The sequence below is a fragment of the Hyaena hyaena genome, unplaced genomic scaffold (genome assembly GCF_003009895.1).
Source record: "Hyaena hyaena isolate Hyena2069 unplaced genomic scaffold, ASM300989v1 scaffold_2, whole genome shotgun sequence".
In the NCBI taxonomy this organism is placed as follows: Eukaryota; Metazoa; Chordata; class Mammalia; order Carnivora; family Hyaenidae; genus Hyaena; species Hyaena hyaena.
The window spans coordinates 2825274-2836273 of NW_024080634.1; the positions used below are offsets into that span (position 1 = coordinate 2825274).

General features: G+C 40.7%; 1 long non-coding RNA gene across 1 annotated transcript; it reads left to right on the top strand.

Annotated features, from left to right (window-relative positions):
* The first annotated feature begins 1295 nt into the window (after positions 1-1295).
* On the top strand, positions 1296-9245 carry LOC120229261. Its single transcript, XR_005527702.1, has 2 exons — positions 1296-1357; positions 9104-9245. It is a non-coding gene; the product is annotated as an uncharacterized LOC120229261 (long non-coding RNA).
* The last annotated feature ends 1755 nt before the right edge of the window (positions 9246-11000 follow it).

Here is an 11000-nt window from a genome sequence, read left to right on the forward strand (position 1 = left end):
GGCAATTCATCTTTACTGGGATTCCTACCTGGCAGTGCCTCAGTCCCACGATTATCCAAGGGTCAAAAGAGTAGGTATGAAGGGTGCTTGGCCGGCTCAGTCGTCAGTGCATGCAACTCTTGATCTGAGGGTTGTGAGTTCGAGCCCCATGGTGAGTGTAGAGCTTACTTTAAAAACAAAATAGTCTCTTTAAGTATTTTTGTAAAAAAGAATGTGTAGCTGGGGCACCCGGGTGGCTCAGTCAGTTAAGCGTCTGACTCGATTTGGGCTCAGGTTATGATCACGGTTCATAGGATGAAGACCCATATTGGGCTCTGCACTGACACCCTCTCCCTGACTCTCTCTCTCTAAATAAACACATAAACATTGGGGCGTCTGGGTGGCTCAGTCGGTTGAGTGTCTCACTTCAGCTTAGGCCATGATCTCACAGTCCATGAGTTTGAGCCCCATGTAGGGCTCTGTGCTGACAGCTCGGAGCCTGGAGCCTGCTTCAGATCCTGTGTCTCCCTCTCTCTCTCCCCCTCCACTGCTCGTGCTCTGTCTCTCAAAAAAATAAAACATTAAAATAAATACACATTTAAAAAAGAGACTGTAATAACCTTTTATTGTGTCAATGTAGCTCTGCTGAAGTTACCTTTTCCTAATTTCCTTCCTTGCCTGGTTCCAAGTTAGCATTTGGCTCAAGAGAAATTTCTGGAAGTGTAGAAGACAGAGGCAAGCACCAGTGGCTGGCTTGCCTTGCTGGTCTGGTGTAAGACAGCAGCAGCTCTCCTCCTGTCCTGCTCTTTCTGACAGCCAGGGCTGCTCTCCCCCCAAAGCACAGGCTACACGTAGCCTTCCATAACATTCTTCACCAACTTCCACAACTGCGGAGGGCCTAATCCCTGTAATAAAGACCAATATTAGTTTTCAAGTTCCTTTCACATAGCACCACGGTGACTTCCTCTTCTTCCTGCCTCTTCCACATTAAAGGACCCTGTGACTACACTGGGCTCTACCCAGATAATCGAGAACAATCTCTCTGTTTCAAGGTCAGCTGATAAGTAACCTTAATTCCATTTGCTACCCTAATTCTCCCTTTGCCATCTAAACTAACATATTCACAGGCTCCAGGGACTGTGACGTGGACCTCATCTGCCTACGACAATGTCGCATCACTCAAAGTAGTTCTGCTTCTCTGACTGAATCCTGATTGCCTTAGACCAAGGGACCTGTTTTATGTCAGTAGAGATGCAACAATGGGCACAGGATAATGGGATTCACTGTCCTGCTGTAGGCCGCATCACCTAGAAGCTACCAGCCAAGCTACCTACCAGCTACCTTGGATCGGCCTGAAACACCCCAGCTAAGGCACCAGGTGAACCCCCAGGGGCTGAAGTGCTGGGTCTCTGATAGGCAGCACCAAGGCATGGGGGTCTAATGCCTACTCCCAGTTTTCCCCTGGGGAATCTGCACTTGAGGTTGGGCTGGACTAGAGGTCCTGGTTTCCTGGTGGGGGGAGGGGAGAGGGATAAGAAGGCCTTTTCCAAAATGACCGGGCTACACCGAATCTGCGTGTGCCAACAGGCCAGCAAGAGGTGATATACAGAGACGGGTAATTCACCTTAGTTCTTATGGGAAATTAAGTTACAATTACTTTATGGGGAGGAAGGGGTGGGTCTGGAACGCTGGGAACTCCCTGAAGCACATTTTGGTGCTTCTGTGCCAGGTGATGACTGGGAACGAGCAATTACTGGAACAGAGTAATGTGGGCACAAACTTCTCAGGGATAAAGGTCTGGGTTATCCGACCAGGCAACCCAGATCAGAAGTGCTGGCTGAGGGGTGCCTGAGTGGCTCAGTCGGTTAAGCACCTGACTCTAGATTTTGGCTCAGGTCATGATCTCACCGTCTTGAGCCCCACCTCAGATTCTCTCTCTTCCTCTCTTCTGCCCCTCTCCTGCTCAAAATAAATAAACATTTAAGAAGAAGGGGGAGGTGGAGGAGGAGAAGGAAAAGGAGAAGTAAAAGAAGGGGGAGGAGGAGGAGAAGTGTTAGTTGAGGGTGAGGAGAATCTCAAATGGGTGAGAGAGGAAGAAGAAAATGAGGGTTTATTATGGCCTGAGACCATCTTCAGAAAAGGGAACTGTAGCTGTCCCACTAACCTCCCTATTATAAGATTTTCTTTTTTAAAGTTCTTTTTAAATTGTGACCAGCCATCACCTGGAAGAATCCATGACAGCATGAAATTAATTAATGCAGGACACAAGTGGTTCTGAGTGGTAGGTACAGGGGTTCACTGTCAGATGCGGTTGGTGCCTCCCCATATAATCATGGCATTTCATGCCTTTGAGCATGAGGGGACTTCCAAATCTCTGTCTTCCAAGACCCATTTTACCCAAGGACTGATAAGAGTTGACATCGAGCAAGTAGAGGCTAGAGATGCTGCTAAATACCCTACAATGCACAGGGCAACAAAGAATAAATTTTAGAATCAGCTTTCCAGTTTCTGCAAGAAACAAACAAACAAACAACAAAAAACAACCCAGCTGGGATTTGATAGGAATTGCACTGAATCTCTACACCAATGTGGGAAAATAGTGCCATATTAACAATACTGGGTGTTCCAGTCCATGAATATGAGATATTTTTCCATTTATTTAGGTCTCTTTTAATTTGTTTCAATAATGGGTTTTTTTCCCCCATTTTTAATGTCTAATCCTTATACTTCTTTGGTTAAATATATTTCTAAGTATTTTATTCTACTTGATGATATTGCAAATGGAATTGTTTTCTTAATTTAGTCATCAAATTGTTCATTGTTAGTGTGCAGAAGCAAAAAAAATGCTTTGGGGTCAGGGGAACCAAACCATTTTATTGAGGGGTTTTGGGGAAACGTTGAAGAGCTAGGAGGACAGTAAGATCCGACTTCTTCAACCTGGCCAGGATGTCCCCAGCCCCACAGCTGCCAAAAGCTAGAAGCAAAATTGTTTATGTATTTATCTTGCAACCTTACTGCGTTTATTTATTAGTTCTTACATTAGTTTTGGTGGTTGCTTAAGATTTTCTATACACAAGATCATGTCATCTGTATATAGAGATGGCTTTACTTCTGCTCCAATATGGATATTGTTATTTGTTTTTCTTGTCTAATTGTCCCAAGTAGAACATCTAATACAATGTTGAATAAAAGTAAATAGTGTCCTTTTCCTGATCTTAGGGAAAAAGTGTATGATCTTTCACCATTAACTGTGATGTTAGATGTGGGGCTTTTTGTACATGCCCTTTATCATACTGAAGAAGTTCCCTTCTTTTCTTTAGTTTGTTTAGTGTTTTTAATCATGAAAGGGAGTCACATGTCATATTATGTTTGTCAAATGTTTATTCTGTGTCTACTGAGATGACCTTTTTTTTTTTTTTGGTCCTTTATTCATTTTGTATGTTAAATGAACTTGTATTACTGGAATAAATCTCACTTGATTGTGGTGTATAATCCTTTTTACACATTACTGGATTCAGTCTGCTAGTATTTTGTTGAGGATTTTTACAATTTGACTTTATAAAGGATACTGGTCTGTTGTTTTTGGGAACCATTGTTTGCTTTTGGCATCAGGGTAATTTTGGCCTCATAGGATGAGTTGGGAAAGGTTTTCTTCTCCTCTGTTTTTGGAAACGTTTGTGAAGAATTGGTGTTAATTTTTCTTTAAATGTTTGATAAAATTCACCATGATACCATGCTGATTTGAGCTTTTCTTTGTGGGAAGTTGGATTGTTATGGGATTGGATTAACCCAGTCTTTTTACTTGCTATAGGTCTATTCAGATTTTCTGTTTCTTCTTGAATTAATGTTTATAAGTTGTATCTTTGTAGGATGTATCCATTTCATCTAGGTTATCTGATTATTTGGCATATGATTGTTTATAATATTCTTTGATAGTCCTTTCATGTCTAAATTTTTTTTAAATAGTTTATTGTCAAGTTGGTTTCCATACAACACCCAGTGCTTATCCCCATATCATGTCTGTAAATTTGATAGTAATGTCTCCTCTTTCATTCCCGACTGATCTCAGTAATTTCAGTCTCTTGTATTTTTAAATTTTTTTAAAAATATTTATTTATATTTGAGAGAAAAAGAGATAGAGTGTGAGTGGGGAGGAGCAGAGAGAGAGTAAAACACAGAATCCGAAGCAGGCTCCAGGCTCTGAGCTGACAGCACAGAGCCCGATGAGGGGCTCAAACCCACAAACCGTGAGATCATAACCTGAGCTGAAGTCGGATGCTTAACCGATGGAGCCACCCAGGCACCCTAAATATGTGTAATTTAAAACTAACTATAACCTTCAGTTTGTAGCTCTCATACAATAAAAACAAATTTAATTTATAAATTAGTTATAACCAAAACTGCAAAACAATACAGTTAAAGCAAAAAACACTAATTCAACATTTGAGTTCAGCGTGGCTATCTACCATACACCTGGCAATGAACCAATTCAGCCATTACTTTTTCTTAAATCAAACTATGATGAATGTCTAATTGAACAATATATGTTTAATGTCATTTGGCCCTCATTTGGCAGAAGTAGTCATAGTAAGTTCATCTTTGTTTATGGCCATTACCTGAAAATGCCAAAATAGTACCATTGTTTCCTAAGAAGATCCTAAACACAAATATACAACAGGTTCATTCTGATGCTTCCAGAATATGCCCATATTAGACTTGTAAGCTTACTATCAAAGTGAAAGCAAAGTTTTTAATTTCTGAAGAAAAGCTAGAGGACCCCACAAACAAACCTGCAATCTGGAAAAAAACTGGCTTGGAACTTTGCTTTAATGGCATGCCTCAATCCTTTCCAAAGTTGCTCCATGTGAATCCTTAGCCATTATTACCTTCAAAGGATACTTATTCCAACTATGGTTACACAGGGAGTTTCTTAAAGTTCTATTTGTGAATATTTCCTCCTGAGCAATAAGGAAGAGAAAGCAAAGATGAGAATCTTGTGCTGGTCACCATGATCTGATTCAGAAATGGCTTGGCTGTTGGGTTTACTAAGCAAGAGAAACCAAGATAAAGCAGTTGAGCAAATACTTAGCCACCACCTTCCCTACTACAAGCATCTTTGCCTTGTAATGAGCAGAACTTTGTAGTAGATGAATCCTTGAGGAGGAAGCCTCACATCCATAATTACACCTTTAGAGAAGATGGGAAGAAATAAGCCCTGCTTTGGAGCTGAGTTGGACCAGGAAAGGGAAGAGCCCTAACCTGGGGTATGATCACCACAGTGCACATCTGCTAGTTGAGATGACTCAGTAAGTCTGACTCAACCCCTAACACTCACCTGTTAACAAGCAATTGAAGATGAGGGAGAGAGATGAGAACAATGAGAGTCATGACTCAGGGAAAGTGACTAGCAGGGAGAAGCCAGACCACACCAGGTCACACCTTGAAGTTATAGAAGGCAGTGTGGGGAGAGTGTTTGGTATCACTTCTTCCTTCTTTGTCCACTGAACCCAGTAAATGGCCCCAGAGAGATCACCTGAAAATTGCTCTGTCTTGTCTGAACACAGTTGAGAGTGCGGCAAAGCATTGGAGAGGACTCACTCATCTAGCCATCCACTTAGCTGCATATAGAAAGCAACTGATGGACTTTGAAATCCCCTATGAATGTTCCAGGAGCACCTGGGTGGCTCAGTCAGTTAAGCATCTGACTTTTGATTCTGGCTCAGGTCATGACCTCAGAGTCATGAGATTGAGTCCCAAGTCAGGCTCTGTGCTGGGTGTGGGACCTGCTTGAGAGTCTCTCTCTCTCTCTTTCTCTCTCTCTCTCTCCCCTTCTGCTCATTCTTTCTCTCTGATAAAAAGAAAGAAAGAAAGAAAGAAAGAAAGAAAGAAAGAAAGAAAGAAAGAAAGAAAGAAAGAAAGAAAGAAGGAAGGAAAGGAAAAGTCCTTATCAAAATTTGTCATTGTTTTTATTTGTTTGGTTACTAGAATCTAGGTTCAAAGAGGCCGAGGCCAAGTATGCTTTTTTTTAGTCATCATTATGTATCCAGATCCAAGCACAGTGCCTGGAATATGTAGGGAGTTTGGGGAGCATAAACATTTACAATCATCAGCTCTTCTTGGTGGATAGATCCCTTAATTATGTTACAATGGCCTTCCTCATTTCATCTCTTGTTACAGTCTTTGTTTTAAAATCTAGTTTGTCTGATATGAGCATGGCTACTTTAGCTTTCTTTGGACGTCCATTAGCATGATAGATGGTTCTCCATTCCCTTACTTTCACTTGGCCCGTGTCCTCAGATCTAAAATGAGTCTCTTGTAGGCAGCATATAGATGGATCTTGGTTTTTATTTCCATTCTGATACCCTATATCTTTTGATTGGGACATTTAGTCCATCTATATTCAAAATGATTATTGAAAGATACGGATTTAGTGTCATTGTGTTATCTGTATGTTTCATATGTCTCTGCTGCTTTCCACTCACAGAGTCCCCTTAGGATCTCCTGTAGGCCTTGTTTAATGGTCATGAACTCCTTTAATTTTTGTTTGTCTGGGAAAGGCTTCATCTCTCCTTCTATTCTGAATGATAGCCTTGCTAGATAAAGAGTTCTTGGCTGCATATTTTTCCCATTCAGCACATTGAATATTCCTTGATACTCCCCTCTGGCGTGCCACGTTTCAGTGGACAGGTCTGCTATTACCCTTATGTGTCTACCCTTTTAGGTTAAGAACCGTTTGTCCCTTGCTGCTTTCAGAATCCTCAATCTTTGTATTTTGCCAGCTTCACTATGATATGTTGTGCTGTTGACCTGGTTTTTTGTTGATTTTGAAGGGAGTTCTCTATGCCTCTTAGACTTGGATGCCTGTTTCCTTTGCCAGATTAGTGAAGTTCTCAGTTGTAATTTGTTTAAATAAACCTTCTGCCTCTTTCTCTTACTGTTCTTCTTCCGGAACACCTATGATACGGATATTGTTTCATTACATGGAATCACTTAGCTCTCTAATTCTCCCCTTGTGATCTAGCTATTTTCATTCCCTCTTTTTTTCATCTTCATCATTTTCCATAATTTTTATCTTGTATTTCACCTATTCTCTCCTCTGCTTCTTCCATCCTCGCTGTTACTACATCTTGTTTATTTTGCATCTCATGTACAGCATTCCTAATTCATCATGACTATTTCTTTGGTCTCTGATATCTGCAGCAATGGATTCTCTGCTGTCTTCTATGCTTTTTTCAAGCCCAGCCATTAGCTATTAGTCTTATGACTGTTTTTCTTAATTCTTCTTCAGATTTATTGTTTACATCTGTTTCAAGCAATGCTCTGGCTGTCATTTCTTCCTGAATGTTCTTTAGAGGAGAATTCTTCCATTTCATCGTTTTGTAGGTTTCTGTCTTTAACGTGTTTTAATAGCTTGTTATGTGCCCTGCACCTGTGATCACTACTATATTAAAAAGGGGTCACATACTGGCCAGGGCCCGGCCCTTCAGGAAGTGTTTTGGAGTGTGTTACATGCACTCTGTTGTTGCATTTTGGCTGCTCTATTCCATTGGACAGACTTCTACAAAGCTCCCCCTTGCTCATAGTGGTGGAGTGTTTGGACCTTTACCAGGTGTGCTTTGATTTGTTCATTGAAGTCACCCTGGAAACAAAGGAAAGGGGTGAGGAGCCTGATCCCATGTAAAGAGAAAAATGAAAGGGGAGAAAAGAAAACCAATCAGAGAATCAAAAAACAAAAAAGAAACATAAAACTATAAGGCTGAATCCAGAGAGAGATGAAGAAAAATAAAGAAGAAGATACAGAAAAGGTGTAAAAAGAATAGAGTAAAAGAGTAAAAATGCCTGATGAAACAAACAAAACAGAAAAAAAAAAAAAGAATTATATATATAAAATAAGAATTGACCCAAAACAAGTCAGAAACTATAAGCCTGACTCCAAAAGAAAGAAGAAAGGGGTAGAAAGAACAGAGAAGAACAGGCAAACCGACAGACAGACAGACAGACTGACAGACAGCCTGACAACAAGAAGTCGTTGTCTGTTGGTGCTGAGACTGGTGGCCGTGCTGGGCTGGAGGGGGGGCCGCCCTGCTCTCTCCTGGTGCCCCCCTGAGATTGGCCCCCAGGCCGGCTTCTTCCCCCGCAGGTGCACACACATAGTGGCTTCCTCTGGAGAGAGTCACACGCTTTTAAAAACTCCGACCTTCAGCTCCTAAGGCTGGTAGAGACTGGCATTCTCTGTAGTTCTTGCTTCTTGTTCCCCAGCCGCGGTCCCAAGAGGTCTGTCTCTTGTCCTAACACAAAACTATAGTCCACAGTTTCTCTTTCTCTCCCATTTGTCTCACCACAGAGGAGGCTTCTTCCCCTCCACACCCTCGTTGTTTTATGTTCTCCAATTCGCATACACGCACCTCCATCCCGCCAAGCTGTCTCCTTCCACCTGTGGAGATTTTTCTCTCACTCCGCAGGTTGATTTCCTGGCTGTTCTAAGTGATCTGACCTCAATACAGCTGTATTTGAAAGTCTAGGGAAATCCCGGTCCCCCTGCTTCTCCTCCATCTTAACTCCTCCTGACATTTCTCAAAAGATATACAAATGACAAACAGGCATAAAGGAAGATGCACATCACTAACCATTCGCTAAACAGAAATTGGAACCACAATGACACCTCACCTCACATGCACTGAGAGAGCCACTATCCAAATGACAGAAAATAGCAAGGGCTGACGGGGATGTGGAGAAATTAGAACCCTGTGCACTGTTGGTGGGATCGTTAAATATCGAGTGAACATGAAAGATCTCATTGGCTTTCTTGGTCAGTTCATGGACTGGGCAACATCCCATCTAGTAAGTAGAGGGGAGCGCCAAAGGGCTACAGGAAAGAAGTGGAAAAAAGGAAATTATTAGCAAAGAATATTGTTTTAGGCAAGGTTATCCTCCATAAGGGAATGGAATGGGTCTATCGAGATACTTCCTAGTGAGAACCAGGAAATCCCCTTGTTGATGAGTTAAAGGCAACATGTCTAAGGGGCTGAAACTGCAGTCAGGTTAGGTATTAAGTCTTGGTTTACTGACTTGGGGGCTTAACCTGAGTGACGCCATTTTAAGCCTATGGTTTTCTTTTTAGCAGGATTTAAAATGGTGCAGCTGCTATGGAAAATCTAATAGAAAGGCCTCAAAAGTGCAAAATAGAACTACCACATGATCCAGTAGTCCCACCTCAATGTCTGTATCCAAAAGAATTGAAAATAAGATCTTGGACAGAGAAAGCACACCCGCGTTCACAGCCGCATTATTCACAATAGCCAAAAGGTGAGAGTACCCCAGATGTCCACTGATGGATGAATAGATGAAGAAAATTATTCATGCAGTGGAATATTATTCGGCCTTTAAAAAGGAAATCCTTCACATGCTACAACATGGATGTACCTTGAAGACATTACACTAAGTGAAATAGGTCAGTGACGAAAAGACAAATACTCTCTGATTCCATTCATATGAGGTCCCTAAAGAAGTCAAACTAATGGAAACAGAGAACAGTAGGGGCTCCTGGCTGGCTCAGTGGGTAGAGCATCCGACTCTTGATCTTGGGGTTGTGATTCCCAGCCCCACGGGAGGTGCAGAAATAACTGAAAAAGAAAGAAAAACACAAAGAATGGTGGTTGCCAGAGGCTATGGGGTAGGGGAGTTGCTGTTCAATAGCCATAGAGTTTCAGTTTTGAAAGATGAAAAATTTCTACAAGTCTGTTGCACAATAATGTGAATACAGTTAACACAACTGAGCTGTACATTTAAAAAAAGTTAAGATGGTAAATTTTATGCTATGTGTTTTTACCACAGTTTTTTTTTAAGAATTATCTGTTTTTTTAAGTTTGTAATTAAGCGCTTTGGAAAAGAAAATAAGAATTTAGAATTTTTGTGTGCTTATATTTTATTTAAAAGGCTTCAAACACAGCTTAGCAATTTTACAAGTCTGGATGTCCATATTTTGCTTTGATTGATGAAGGGCAAACCTTCACATTATTTCATCTCATGGGAGACCCTTTGTATTTTATTTCCTTCTGAGAATAGAATTAAAGAGTCAGGTTTGGGGGCCGCCTGGGTGACTCAGTCAATTAAGTGTCCAACTCTTGACTTGGGTCAGGTCAAGCTCGTGGGATTGAGACCTGCACCAGGGTCCAAGTTGACAGTGTGGAGCTTGCTTAGGATTCTCTCTCTACTTCCTTGTCTGCCCCTCCCTACTCACACTCTCTCTCTTAAAACAATAAATAAATAAACTTTAAAATAAATAAATAAAACAGTCGGATTTGGGGAAATCGTCTGAGTCATATACAAAGTGAGTCTAAATAGATTCAGAAGAAACAAACCTAGATATTCCAAGCATAAAGGCTAATCAATGAAAAAAAAGTGTCATGATTTTAATAAAAAAGAGATTGAGGGCAGACTTACAGGCACCACTTCATCTTTTATTCCTGATACATTCTTTCCTCCTTCTCTAAAGGGAGTCTGTTCTATACTCTGCTGTTATTTGAGCTGCCCAGAATACAAGTATAGATGTGTTGTATTATAAGATTTATTATATGCAAATCTCTTTTGAAAGCAAGAATTCAGTTAGTCATGCAGGCTCTTGTTCATGTTAATGCAAGCCAAGTACTTCCCCATTCCTCTTAAACAGTGAAATAACAAATATGCCAGTGCTTAGGTTGAGAAGAAGGGTGGGTAATTTGGATGTAGGAAGACAGCGGTTTTTAAACATTTTGCCTGTGTATCCCCTAAAAGAAATATGTAAGTCCATATACTGCCTCTCACATTTTAAGTGACATCTAAAATATTAAGTTGAAATAGTTGCAAAGGATGCACTTTCCAGTAAGATGTAAAAATTAACATTTAGAAACAAACTTGCTTTATCACTCTCAAAAATATATCCAGTGAAATCTAATGCAGAAGCAATTGACGCCCACCATCACCTACTCTGAAATTATAAAAACTCTTCTTTTTAAAAATTTTTTTAAGTTTATTTATTTTTG